Source organism: Rattus norvegicus, chromosome 15 (assembly GCF_036323735.1).
Source record: "Rattus norvegicus strain BN/NHsdMcwi chromosome 15, GRCr8, whole genome shotgun sequence".
NCBI classification, from domain to species: domain Eukaryota; kingdom Metazoa; phylum Chordata; class Mammalia; order Rodentia; family Muridae; genus Rattus; species Rattus norvegicus.
In genome coordinates this window covers 31,457,941-31,472,746 of record NC_086033.1, presented here as the reverse complement: position 1 = coordinate 31,472,746, position 14,806 = coordinate 31,457,941, and the positions used below count along the sequence as shown (strand labels likewise).

General features: G+C 42.6%; 1 long non-coding RNA gene across 1 annotated transcript; it reads left to right on the top strand.

Annotated features, from left to right (window-relative positions):
• Window positions 1-12: 12 nt before the first annotated feature.
• On the top strand, window positions 13-11,102 carry LOC108353024 (uncharacterized). The gene is made up of 3 exons (XR_005493950.2): window positions 13-1,668; window positions 1,846-6,886; window positions 7,068-11,102. It is a non-coding gene; the product is annotated as an uncharacterized LOC108353024 (long non-coding RNA).
• The last annotated feature ends 3,704 nt before the right edge of the window (window positions 11,103-14,806 follow it).

Below are 14,806 nucleotides of genomic sequence, written 5' to 3'. Positions count from 1 at the left end.
CGTTGGGGTGTCTGTTGCTGTTGCCCTTGTTCGGCTCATAGGCAGGATCTCGAAGACATCCCAAGTTCCACCAAAAGAGAAGCGGTCATCTGATTCGCATCAAGTTCTCGCATAAGCAATTTTTGGCTCCAATGCTGTGTTATAATCTTTGGTTCCTGGCAAGATTCTAGACCTTTCTGGGGGTGGGGTGGGGTGTTCATCAATCTCCTTGTTATAAAGTCGGAAGGCTGAACCATGGCATTAAACGGACACTGGCCCCAAGTGCCTAGGAGCAAGGGGCCCAGTCCCACCTCGTTTTCCTAGTATTCTTAGGCCATGTGTGTCCCCTAGCAGTCTCTGGGAACCTGCTTCAGGCGCTCCACCAGCTTGCCTAACGGGAGGGGGAGTCACAGAGAAGCTTCCTCCCAGGCTCTGGACGCCTTCGGAGTCACACTGGGCGATGAGCAGAATTGAATCATCTGACTACTCTGCCTAACTTCCTTTGTGTTTAAAACACGACTTTGTTTTTGTGGACTCCAGGAGTTGGTGACTCAGCGAAAGAGGCGCTATCGTCTAGAAATGTCTTTCAATATTTGTCGTTCCACAGTCACAATGTCCATGCATTTCATTGGTCTCCACTTGCGTGTGGCTCTCTATTGATCACCACCACTGGTGCATGGACTGGAAAGAAACTGTGTCCCCTGAAGCTCCTAGTCTGTGTCAGTAGATGTGTTTTACTGCAAAGGCAGTCAGGTACTCGGGCTTCTAGGTGCACATGAAGGTTGTACTTTCCTACCAAGGAAATGGCCAAGGTTTGAATTCAAAGACCACAATAGGAGTAGTTGCAGGCCACTGCGGGTCTCTGACTGGCTCTGGCAGCCTACTCCTCTCTGGGTATAGATGCAGTGGGAAAGGACAGTCTTTATAGGGACTGTCGAACAAGACTTTTATATTTGGTCTTCTTACTACATTTCAATTTTGTTGTTTTCAAGACAGGGTCTCACAATATACCCCTGGCTGTCCAGGAACTCACTATGTAGACCTGGGTGGCCTTGAACTCACAGAGATCTACCTGCCTCTGCTTCCCAAGCCCTGGAATTAAAGGTATGTGCCACCATGCCTGGCTCTACATTTCAATTTTGTAGATGAGGAATCTGAGCCTCAAATTAGGTGGCTAGAACAAGGCCATTCACCTAGCAAGTAGTGGAGACAAAGTGAAAACTGGGTCTTTGCCTTCCCCAGCATGCTCCTGCTGCTTAATCCGACCCCCTGTGAAACATCAAAAGTTCTGTGTCTGCCCTTGCACCAGTGGACAAAGCCTCCGTTCTTACCATTAATCTCAAAGGTTAAATTCTAACCCTCACACTCGTTTCTATTAATAACACATTAAGATCAGTCATGTGAGCTCAAATGCGTTGGAATATATTTGTATTTTTGGACTACTGATTCATGTGCTCTCCTTCATAAATGAGACACGCAGCATAGAAAGCCGGCCCTCCTTTGTTGACATGTCAATTTCAACTCAACTTCTCAGGATGATACTCCAGCCGTTCTGGAGCATTAACAGTTCACAAAGTTTGATGTGCCAATTCTCCAAGGGACAAATTTGCATTTTAACTTGTGCTTTCAGTGGCTGAACTCCAAAGGATGACTAATGAATAGCTCTCAGATCTCATGGCAGGGTGATGGGTATGTAATTCTTTCTGGGTAGTGTGTGTGTGTGTGTGTGTGTGTGTGTGTGTGTGTGTGTGTGAGTGTGAGTGTGTAATTTTGCCACATATATGGTAACTCTAAGGGCAAGGCTAATTCTGTCCTACAGTGATGAAATATGGAATTTTTTCAGAGCAAATTATGCTTTATTTTCAGTGTTAGAGACGCTCCCGACTGGAACAGCAGTGATGCCCTTCTGCTCTTTTGGTGAAACTGTGGAGCAGCAACCAGGATCCTGTCAGTGTATGGATGTCAGCTTCTGCTGCAGGCCTTGCCAAGGCTGCTGCTGCCACTGCTGCTGCTGCCGCAAATGCCACCAAAGCTCAGAAATACAGACAGAATCACTCCTTGGAGGAGGAATTATTTCTGGAGCAAGAGGCTCTTACAAAATGAATCCATGACCAGACTTTCCCCCAGTAATACTAGAAGACACAAAGAGACCCGGGTACGCGGAGCTCTTCAGTGAGGCTCGGCACTCACAGTAGGTAGGGCCTGTTGCCAACTGTACTCCCACCGCTTTGAGAACTCCAGCTGATTCTGGACAAGAGTTCACACCAGGCCACCGAAAGGACAGATGCCTCTGGGTGGATTCCAGCTGTAGCCATGGCACATTCTAGTCACGGTGAAGTAGAAGGTGATGTGAACTTGGGAGGGGAAGTGCTCCTTTGTGGGACCAATAGTCCTGAAACTGCAGGAGGGATTAAAACCGATTGAACAATAGAGTTGATGGACAACCCTGGTTAAATTAGGGAGAAGGCAGCTCAGAAGCCATGTAGCTCTGGCCCCCATCAGCAGAGGTCAGGTGAAGAACAGATTTTTTACTAGACCCCACACTAATGCCTTTCAAATGTATTTCCTTCTGGTACCCGCTTTGTCTGGAATACTCCACGGGCCTCTACGTCTCCAGCTCTTTCTCACTAATATAAAATAAGCTCATTGGAATGAGGGGAGAGGATGGTTTTACTTTGACTTAAACACTAATGAGCACTTTCACTTTGTCATAGTGTAAATATTAAAGTTATAAGAGACAGCCCAGGGACGAATTAATTACTTTAAAGAGCCAAAGTGCTTGCACAGTGTCTAAACCTCTGTGCTGGGGAGCTATATCCTCACTGACACAGAGCCTCTGGTTCTCTGAAACCAGTCCCCAAGTGCTCCCCGGTGCCAGCCAGGATGGAAGTCCTCGAAACCCCAAGGGATGTTGAAACTGGAAGCCTTATAGTCTTTTATGTAACTCATCAGCTTGTAGGTGGGAAACAGAACGTGGAAAGTATCCAGTTCTACAATTGGTTCTGAAGGGCCATGATTAGAGCACAGGTCTGAACCTGTTCAGTTGAGTCCTTTTCTAACCCTCCATCTTGGTGGGAAAGCACAATGGCCAGACCAGTGAGGTTTCACAGAGCCTACAATGATTTCATCCCTCAAAGGGCGTCTTCATCACCTCTTTGTAGTTCTCCTGCGCTTGAGTGGGTGGACATGGTATTTACTCACGGCTTTCTATTTTGCCATAAAAACACCTGTAACTATTCCCTTTACATCTCAGAACTGTTGACAAAGTAACTCCTTGGCTGCACTGGTCACTTTTAAAGGGCAGGGCAGGCACCCAGGATGAATTGCTTCCTGCCACCCGCTAGGCTTTTCTTTGAACTCACCTCACCTCAATCCTCACAACCTAGCAGAGATGACCTGTTTATTTGAATTTGTGAGAATTAATGAGTTTATTTGTTTTTTTTTTTTTTGTTGTTGTTTGTTTTTTTTCAGGGAATCATGGCCAAGAATAATCTTCTGGATTTGGGATAGCTGACATGACATTGAGTCATAGATTAAGAACAAGACAGGCTGGGTTCCTTCCACTTCTCTCATGATAAGAGACTGGGCAGCTCGTCTTAACAATGGAAGAAGTAGGCTTTTTGGGAGTGTGTGCTTTGTAGAAGTATGGTGGCCTTTAGGTTTACAGGCTAAGGGGACTGACTAGTGACTTAAACTGGGAACCGTTGAATCTCTCCTGTTGTTGATGTCATCGCCACATATAAACAACCCGCCTCGAAGGTTTTGCTTCAGCGGTGTTATAAAGTGAGGGGCTTCATGTGCTCCGGTTGTGCAGGAAGCCTGAAATCAGAATGGAGGAAACACATATCCATCTATCTGGAGTACAGAGTGGTATCCAGCTCAGAGGTCGGAGGCAGCCAAAGAGCCAGGCACGATATGAAGACAGAGAGGCCAGGACTTCCTGCTTCATCACCTGACTGACATCTGTGGGTTCAGACTTAGTGTTAGAGCAAATGGCCTTCACGTTTCTGTGAAGCAACTCAAGCAAACCGATAGCATCGCAGGCTTCAGAAGTGTTTTTCAAGGCCACAGGGGACCCAGTGCTGAATTGCTTGGCTGTGTGAACTTCAGATTAGTGATTTTTAAAAGTCAGGACAAAATGTGATTTTGCTGTAACAGATTGCCTGACACTTGAGCTGATTGTGGGGCCTTGCAGAGGACATTTGGTGTGACGAAGCTTTGGCTCACTAATGGTTCTTGCTCAATTTTTATTTGTCATTTGTGTAGCCATTTCTTACTCCACTAGCTTTAACTCAGGTCTGGTCACAGGGGCTTCTAGTGGCCCATTCTGGTGTCTTATGACAATAATGCTGACTATGTGCTTCTAGGGGAGGTGAAGGGCCCGCAGCTTGTTGCCTTTTGTCCCTTTGCTGTGGTCCCTGCCTACCCTGCTACCCTCTCTCCTTGACGCTCTGGAAGGATTTGGACATAAGCATTATTTTACTTTTGAGTAAGAGTCGTGCACTAAGCAGATTAACCACTTAGCTTGTGTTTCTGAGCCAAAATAGCAGAGAGCTTCACTGGAAGTTTGAAGAGTTAACTTGAGAAAAGGGGCCAGTTCTGTTTTCTATAGTAGTTAACAAACGTTAGGAACTCCTTGGTCCAGGATCAGAGCATACGGCTGCATACTTTACAGAAATTCAGTTCAGAGGCATATATTCATGACAGACCACTTTCAGAGCCAGTACGAATGTCATAATGTCGTAATATCATAACCTACTGTTTGAAAGATACATTTTTAGACGTTTTGCTTTCTCATTTTAAAAGAACATCTGCATAATGTCCCTAAATTGAAGAAAGCTACTTTGGGGGGAGGGGAAAGGAAGCATTGCTCAAAGCACCTTGCATAGATGCACGAAGGAAACGATCCAAGATCCCCCTGTCCAGAGAAAACAACCACGCAGTTGGTAGATTTCCTTGTAGGCTTTGGTTTTAAGTGCACTTTCTTACATTGTTTGGAAACTTCATATTGTACATTCAATTTTACGATCACTCTTTCCCATTTATGCTGCAGCAAAATATTTTCCCCCGGTGATTTGAAACTGTTCAAAGTGTAATTTTTGAACGTTATTTTTAATTATAAACTGACAAATTACAGCTGTATATATTTATAGGCTACAAAGCGATACGATGATTCATGATTAACACGATGCAACATCTAAATCAAGGTAATTAGCGTATTTATCATCTCAAAGGGCTTATCCTTTTTGTAGTAAGGATAGCAAATGTACACATTATTTACCATATTTATCTCACTCTAATGTCTCTCCTGTCTGGCTGAGGCTTGGCACTCGAGGATGACCATATCTTTTTTTTTTTTCTTTTTTTCGGAGCTGGGGACCGAACCCAGGGCCTTGCGCTTGTTATGCAAGCGCTCTACCGCTGAGCTAAATCCCCAACCCCGTATGACCATATCTTTATTCTCCCTGTATCCCAGCCTCTGATACCCACACACCACGCTCTGCTTCCTCTGTCTGCCTGTTTTAGATGGCACACGAGGAAGGACCCTGTTTGTCCTTCTGTGCCTGGCTGTTTCTCCAGTTTCATCCATGTTACTGTAAACGTCAAAACCTATTTCATTTCAAGAACTGGAGAGTATCCCATTTGTGCGGGATCCCTCATTTCACTATCTGTTGACTGACTGTGGGTGTTCAGGCTCATATCACTTGGCTACAGTCCCTGGGGCTGCAACAGACACACTGCAGACCCTCAACACGCCGCTTCCAAGTCCTTTGGGTAAACATCTAGAGCTGGTATTTCTGGATCACAGGATAATTCTATTTTTAGTTGTTTTGCTGAAGACTCTCCACACAGTCCTTCCCAATGGCTGTACTAATGAGCATCCCTCAGCAGTGTGCAAATGCCTGCCTCTTATGCCTCGTCACCACGCTTGCCTTTCTTCTTTCAGATAAAAGTCACTCTGACAGTTTGATATGCCGATTGTAATTTTTTTTAAAAAAAGCTTATTGATTTTATTTTAGATATATGAGTGTTTTGCTCCACGACTATCTGAGTGGACATTGTCTGAAGAGGCCAGGAGAGGGAGTTGGATATCCTGACAACAGAGTTGTGGGCCACCAAGTGGGTGCTGGGATCCTCTGTAGGGGCAGTCAACGTTCAACCACTGAGCCATCTCTTCAGCCCCTGATTCTGGTTTTAATTTGTACTTCCAGGGTGATTGATTAGTGATATTGGTACTTTCCCTCACACTTATTGCTATTAATATGTCTTATTTTGAGAAATAACTATTCATATTCCTTAGCCATTTAAATCCAATGATTCGTTTTCTTTCTATGGAGTCTTTTGGACATTGATCCTTTAGCAGATGCATGGCTTGAAAAAACAGTTTATTCCATCTGGTAGGTTGTCTTATTATTTCCTTTTATGTTGGTCACACTTTCATTGTTGTGATGGGGTATCTGTCATGGGAAATGTCAGAGGGGAAAGACTTATTTTAGCTCTCCATTTTGAGAGTTAAGCCCAACCTCATTTTCTCTGTCTTGAGGCTTAGAGGCATGGCAGGTACTGAGGCAGTAGCAAAATGCAGTAAGACTTACTCACCTTGTGGTAGTCAGAAAGAAGGGAGGGGATCAGGAATTAAGCATTGCTCAGGACCCACCCAGTGTCTACCTTTTCTAGTTAGGCCTACTTCCTAAATTGCTACCATCTCCCCAGACACCACCTGAAGTGGGAATTACTGGTTTTGGAGGAGACTCAGGTGTGTCATGTGATGTTTTTCCAGAAACTGTCTTATGAGAGGATGTTTTGCTGAAGCAGACATGTGAGAAGATATTTTGCTGAGAACAGACATGTGGTATTTTTCTGGTGAAAGGGCCTGCAATGTTTTGTTGGAACAGACACTTGAGAGGTGCGTAATGTTTGGAAAAAGTAGAAGTAGAACCAACCCAACAGACAGTGGATGATGCTTTTGCATGGGTTCATCCTACAACTCTTTGCTGGTCATTGTTGGTCTTCACTGGTGCTGGCATTCACTGGTGACATTCTTGCATTGATTTGCCTTGCTTTCTTTGCTTGTCATGACTTTGTAGAGAGAAAAATGCACCAAAGAACTTGTGGTATTCTGGCTGCTTCTTACCACTTCAATGGACTTGGTGGGCTGATTGGCGGAGCCTTGTGGTTTCTTCTGTATTGAGCCCCTACTACTGATTCATGCTTGGTGTTTGCTGAGTCAACTGGACTGCCACTGCCAATTCATGCTTGGTGTTTTGCTAGCGCACTGGACTGCTGACAATGAAGATTGGAATGGACCCAAAGAACTATTTTTAAACAGGTTCACAAACCCTGTTTCCTATTAACCTTTCTTTCCCCCTACCTCTGTGGGTGGTGGGCTAAAAGGGAGGTTGAAGCATTAAAGAACCACAATTAAGGTAGGTTTTGAAATATGTAAGCCTACAACCACCAGTGTCAGGGAACTGAAGCTTTAACACATGAGCCTAGAGGGATATTTCAAATTCGGACAGGAACATTTTGCCTCTGACTGCTAAGAACTTTTGGTCATGTCATAATGAAAACTTTATTTAACTTGTCTCCAAAGTCTGAGTCTAAGTCTGAAGTCTCCTGTGAGACCCAAGTATACTCTTATCCGTGAGCCCTTCTAAGACACAAAAGTTACATACTTTCAAACCGTAATGGCACAAAGTAAACTCTCCTGTCTCAAAATGGAGGACTGGGGAGGTGAGAGTGGGACTCCCAGAAATGACATTAGAGCCCACATTATGTGCAGTGACTGGGTCACTTGGTGTCAAGCTTTATCAGGGTTGGACAATCTCACCTGTACTGCAGCCCACAGATTCTCTCTTGCACTGACTCCACTCATTGCCCTAGTTTTCCCTGACAGAGGTTTCCACATTCCAGAGACTATCAGCAGCCTTAGGCTTCTAGTGTAGTTAAGGTTCATGAATCCCTCCCTCCAGCTACCTGCAGGGACTCCTCTCACCCTAAAGCACATTTCCTGCCTTACGGGCAATCCATTGAAACTTCATGAGAACTCTTCGACATCCTAAACACTCCTATCTAGATGTCCTTTAAAAATAGATTCCTACAGATTATTTTAAGGTCTCCTATCATCTTGAGCAGTAGCCATGATCCTTTAGACCATGTCTTGGGAAGCTGAGCACAGAGAAGCATGTCCTGAGGGATTTGAAGTTAAATTGGGATTGTGAGCCAGCTACCAACAGGATTACTTTTTTGGTTTGTTTATTAGAAATATCAGTCCCTGGGGTTAACAGGACAAAGGGGGTTTCATTTAGAGGAGATGAAAGACTTTTCAAATTCTTACCTCCATTTTGAGTTGAGAAGGTGATGCCCTGAATTCATTATTGTTTCTCCCGATTCTGCATGGCACTTTGAAGTCATTCAAGAATGTAACAATACTCTCTCTTCTTCCCACCATTGTTCTGTGGCAGTGGTTACCTGGTACTATAACACTTTGCCTCTTATAGGGACTACTTCCTATCAGCAACTACTGGTGTCCTGCTCACCATTGAGATCAGCACCAAACTTCTGTCTTTGATTTTACCTCTGGAATTAGTGGAACTACCTCCAGACTTATTAATTATTTCAATCATCTAGGGAAAGAAGACTATTATGAGTGATGTGGAATCAAGAAATAATAGAGTCGTTACAGAATCAGACCTTACACACACAGGAGAGAACTAATGGACAGGAAGAGAACAGAGAAATGGTAACCAACCTATTTGCCTGAAGCAAGAGCATGATAGACACTCTGAGACTGGGAGGAAATCTAAGAAGGTTAACACACACCATCAACATGGACCGGAAGTGTGAATCACAGGGAAACATGTGTGGAATGTTCCTGTCATCTTTATAGACACACTCAAGCATCTGGCAAGACCCCTGCAGTTACTGAGGATAGTGATAGCCAAAAAGAGCAGGAAAATGGGGCATGGTAGCACAGGCTGGTAATTCCAGCACTTGGGACATGAGGAAAGCCTTAGTTTCTTAGCAAGTGCAAAACCAGCCTGGAATCATAGAAACCTAAAATCAACCGATCAATCAATTAGAACCTAAGTAACCAAGAAATTATCCTGACATGAAAAAGCGGAGCATTGGCCACATGGCAGGAGCGACTTGAGTTTACTGACTGAAATGATGTAAAACTTCAGTAGGGAAACATCACCAAATTGCTAGTACTACTCACAATACATAGTTATTTGTCTTACTATCACAATAGTTAAATTTTGTGAGATGTACGTTACACGTTTTCCATATTGTTTTACTGAAAACACATATTTAATTCCCATAATTAGGTTTAGGACTTATTCTCTTGTGTTTATCCACTCAGTTTACTGTAAGATATTCTTACTACATTCTTCGCTCACATCTCATATTCTCCTTTCTTACTCCTGTGTCTTCTCTGTCTCTCTTCTTTATTCCTTCTTGGCACGTCTAACTTATAACCTTCCAGTCACAGGTTTAACAACATGTGGCTCCTAATTATATCCCAGACTCACTCTCTGTGATTGTTTTGTGTATTTTCCACATCAATGTAATATTTAATCCTTATTCTTTTTTTTTCTTTTTTTCGGAGCTGGGGACCGAACCCAGGGCCTTGTACTTGCTAGGCAAGTGCTCTACCACTGAGCTAAATCCCCAACCCCTTAATCCTTATTCTTACCCACCCTATTTTCCTTCTCTGAATATATTGCATACTTTCCTTATAGTTATTCTCTAACAGTTATTAAATTCAAAGGCACTGTGGGACCGTAATGGCCCAGGGTTACCGAGAAATGGTTGAGGAAGCTTCAACCCTGGATGCTTCAAACGTGAGGAGGCAGGAGATGGCTGCCTCCCCTCTCCCAATCTGGTGCCATAAAGCCAGCTCCCCCACCATCAACCCTAGCAGGAATTTATTACCCTGACAATTATTAGGTTTCACTCCTTGTTTGACCTTATAAGCCCTCTGCCCCCACTATAGTTCCTGACTATGTAGATGAAGCATCTTCCAACATCCCTGCTCTGGCCAATGATACATAGGCTCACAAACCTTGCCCCAGAGTCCCTAGGCACCTCTCTAGGGGCATAAATAACCCTTTCTTTCCCATTGCCTGCACACTCACCTTGCTCTACACCTGCCTGTGCCCAGCTAAGCTGAGCTTCCCTCCCTCCAGTCCAGCTTGGTGCAAAACAGGCCTGGCTAACCCAAGGGGATAACTAGACACAGGGTGGCAAGGTACCACTGTCTTTAATTGGCTAACGTAACACTTGCATTGTGATAATTTCCAGCATCTTGTGGTTACTCTTATGCTCAGGGAGAACATAGAACTTACACTGAGAACCCATAGGTGCTGGGCTGCAGAATTCTTTTCTGAATTATACACTCAACACTATCATATCTGAGTTCCACTTGAACATTTTGCATAGCACAGTTATTTCCAGTTGTGTTCAGTTTTTAGCATGTGACATAATTTTATCTTTCTGTGGTGGAAAAAGGCTCCACTGCATATAGATACTATATTTTCTTTATTCATTCATCTGTGGATGAACTCTTGGGCTGTGAATAGGTTAATTCTTACATTAATAATTATCTCTACACCAGTAAGTATGGAAAATCCATTGTGTGTGCAGAGCTCTAATGTAAGCAAAAAAGGCAACAAAGGTATTGTGTCTATTTTCAAAGTGTGTGCAGTCTACCATGAAAAATTCATATTAACATAGAAGCTAAGAGTAGGCTGAGAGTCCCAGAAGTGAGAATTAATGTACTGGTACTGATGGACATTGTGTGTATTATAGCTCTCTGAAGGGAAATGAATATATTGATAATAGGATTCTGCACATAGTTGTATCAACAATAAAATGATAGAGTACATCCTTAGCTCTAAATTTTCACAACCCAATGGTCCTTAATCTGGTAACTCATTCCTCAGAAGACCTGCTTACTTCAAAGTATTATTTATGAGGATATGGTGAAGTGTCACAAAAAGCTTTGTAAATTATAAATGATGCTACAAATGTAAGAATTACTAGAAAGAAATGTATGATAAGCATGATAAGAATATTTGTTGAATAAATGAATTAGAAAATAAAAATACACTTCGAACACATTGTGTGGCTAACTAAACTGTCTCCTGGCCCCCAATTATAAGATTATTGTCAACTCAGTCTTGTTATATTTTCACATTATTGGAGTTCATATCTTAATTTTCTTTTTTAGTGTCTCAGATTTATGGCTTGTTATAAAAAACCACAGATAAAGAGAAAGAGAAATTGGAGAGTCAGTGTCATGTTTTGCGATAAAGAACATCATTTATTTATTCAGAACTTCATTTTTTGAATAATTCAGGCCTAGTCTTGTGCTTTATGATGCTAATATTCTGGTGAGTAGACAGACAAGAAATATACAGGCAAATAGATAATTTATCTGCTAATGATGTTTTCCATGAAAGAATAAGACAAGATAAGGGCAAGATGCATAGTTGGGGGGGTGCTACCCTGTTTAGATTTGGCAGAAAGACCTCTCTAGTGAGGTGTCATTAAGCCAGATGGTGTGATGGAGAAAGTCATCTGGGGCAAGGATATTAATGACAAAGACATTGAGAGGAAGATTGCTTGAGCATTCAAAGAATCTCATGGCTATGTCCAAACCGTGTTCCATGGGCAACATGCAGCCAAGGGTGGCTTCAAATGCAGCCCAACAGAAAATCATCAACTTACTAAAAACATTATGAGATTTAAAAAAATCTGATTGTTCGGTTCTTTAGAATAACTTCATAGATTACAATGTTGTGTCATGTCAAAAGATTGGATCACATTAGCTGGTGGTTAAATGTAGTGGCAGGATGACGAAGGTGAAGAAACACAGGAACGCAGCAAATGAATTTTTGTCACGTTCTGTATGGTCTTAGGGATACCAAGGTTGAATAAGACATATTATCTTCTATGAAGGAATGGTGTATTCTAGAGACTACAGGCTCTGGAGAGTAAGAAGACAATATCTATTTTGGAAGGCTACAAAGTTCAAAGAAGCTATGGAAGAGGAAGGTTTAGGGAGCCTCTGAATTTTGCCCGGAAGTTAAGGAAGATTGCAGAGAGAAGATGGAAGAGCCATAAGGAGAGGGTGTTGATGAGGTTGACGGTCCAGAGGAGAGAATGCAAGCAAGGCGGGGAGCCAGAGGAGGGCTAGCTCACGTTTCCTGGGTTTGGTAGCTTGGCATCTGTATAGAGTGTCATGGCTGATGAGAGGTACGCCAGCCGATCAAGTTGGGTTGGTAGCCATGTAGGCTTTCCAAGTCTTAAGAAATTTGAAAAATGAAACATTTTAAAAATGTAATTTTTAACTGAGCTACAAAGGAACTTGTTCAACAACAGTTTCTAATGGAGGAAAAGGAGCTTGGCTAGGGGAAGTGAAGGGATACTATGCTTTAGGCATCCCCAGGCATGTCTAGTTTACTCAAGGGTCATTTGACCTAAAGGCAGTTAGAGGTATATGTCTTGAAAATAATGGGTAAAACTATTGTTAGTTATGGACATATACATATTAGTTGCAGGCATTGTATGGACAGAGAAGCAGACTGAGGTTGGATGGAGCAAGAAAATTAGCCACATTTAAAGCAGGAAGGAGAGCCGTGTTGACACTTTAGGAATCGCCATTTTATCTTTGACTTCATTGTATTCTAGTATCCTACTTATCTATCAGTCCTTCCTGAGTGAACTGTGGGCCCTTGGAACGATGTAATTAAAGACAATTGGTTTGTAATTGTGCTGGTGCCTGTAACATGCACACTTAATATATGTATATTTAAGTGAACGACCAAATAATTGCTCAATTTAAGGATTTTGTGGCTTAACATTTCTACTCTGCGCATCCATCATTTAGTGTGGCATCTCATGGAATTTTTTGATCTTTTTACTTTTATCTCACTCTCTGTATCTGTCTCTCTGCCTCTCTCTTCCTCTCTGTCTGTCTGTCTCTCTCCTACATAATCCTTTCCCTTCCCCCATTTCTCCTACATGGCCTGACTTCAAATTCTGTGTGAGGCTGGGGTTGGTTGTGAACTTTTGATTTTCTATGATGGAATGATAGGAACAGGCCATCTCACTTGGTTTACGTGGTGCTAGAGATGGAAGTAGGGGTTTGTGCATGAGAGGCAAGCAGTCTATCAACTGAACTACATCCTTAGCTTCTCTTTTTTTGGGGGGGGGTGGGGAAGCAGGGTTTCACCATGTAGACCAGGCTGGCCTCAGATTTGCAATCTTCCTGCTTCAGCTTCTTGGGTCTGGTGTCACAGATATGTGATATTATGTCTAGCTTTTTTATTACTTCTTTACTGTGCATGACACACATTTATTAAACACAATTAGAGAAGAGGAAAGCTAAAGATTGTTTTGAATTTTGCTGCTAGGAATAACTATTGTTAAGGTTTTCATGCCCGTTCTTTTAGATTGCTGATATCAATAGAAACACACTGTGAGCTCCAAGCCTAATTTTATTTTGTTTTTCAGCAAATACATTAAAATAATTAATTTAAAATATAATGCTGAGTATTGAATAGGGGCTTGCTCATGTTAGGCAAGCATGGTACCACTAAGATATATCTATAGCTGTACTGATACTTTAATGATAAATTTTATTTAACCTAACACACCCCCAATATCATAATTTCAATGTGCAGTCAATGCACAAAGAACTGATGAGATGTTTTCTCTTCTTTCTTCATACTGTCTCTGAAGCCCAGTGAGTGCTTATAGCAGCTCTGGTGGGAGGGACCGTCACAGCTCAGGCATTCAACAGACACATCATGATGTATCTAGGCATAAAACCACAATTCTACAAAAATTAGATTCTATGAAACCTTCAGTTTGTAAGAGTTTCAAAATTTTAATTTATAACAGTTCGGGCTCTCTGAGATCCCTTATCACAACACTCAGTGTCATACAGTTAGACCTCAAAGTCAATGCTTTATTGGAATTCTTAGACTTTACTCTTGTCCTTGTACTGTTCTAGACCCACCCTTCCCCCTCACCAAGGACACCGCATAAGTTTATTCATCAGGTCTCCTCAGGCTTTGCATGCCTATGACAGTTTCTAAGACTGTTGTTTTTGATGATCTTAGCAGCTTTAAGTAGATACTGGTCACTTATCTTGGAGACTTTCCTCAACAGAGATTTGTATGATGTTCTCGTTATGTTTAGATTGGAGTTAGGAGTTTTGGGGGGGAATGACCTGGTCACTGTTGCATGTAAATTTTACTAACTGGCTTTAATCTCCAGGTGAATCGCACTGCCAGCCAGCCCCACCCTGGTTCCCTTGGATCTGCATATGAAACACACACACACACACACACACACACACACACACACACACACACACACACACTACTACATTCACTAATATAATTTTCAATTTGCCTTATGACTCAATTGTAGCACATTTCTAATCCCCTGCACGCCCACCCACACCCCCCAGGAAAACAGTCTATGGATGCTCTGCCCTATATATCACATGGTTGGTCACCTTTTCTCCCTCCAAAGCATGGTGGAATTCCCCTTCTCTCCCTTGTGTCTGCTAGCTTGCCTGTGGGGACCCGGAAGTCCAGCTTATTTCACCCAGCTCATTGGCTGCTAGCATCTTTATTGATGGATCAAGAACCACTTGGGGAACAGGACCTTAGCATTGGAACCACCCCTACAGGTCATGTATTACTTTTCATCATATAGCATGATTAAGGTTACAGCTGCGAACATAACTTATCTGTAGATGCAAACTTTCATCACTGGATTGAGATAATGTCCAGATTTCACTATATAC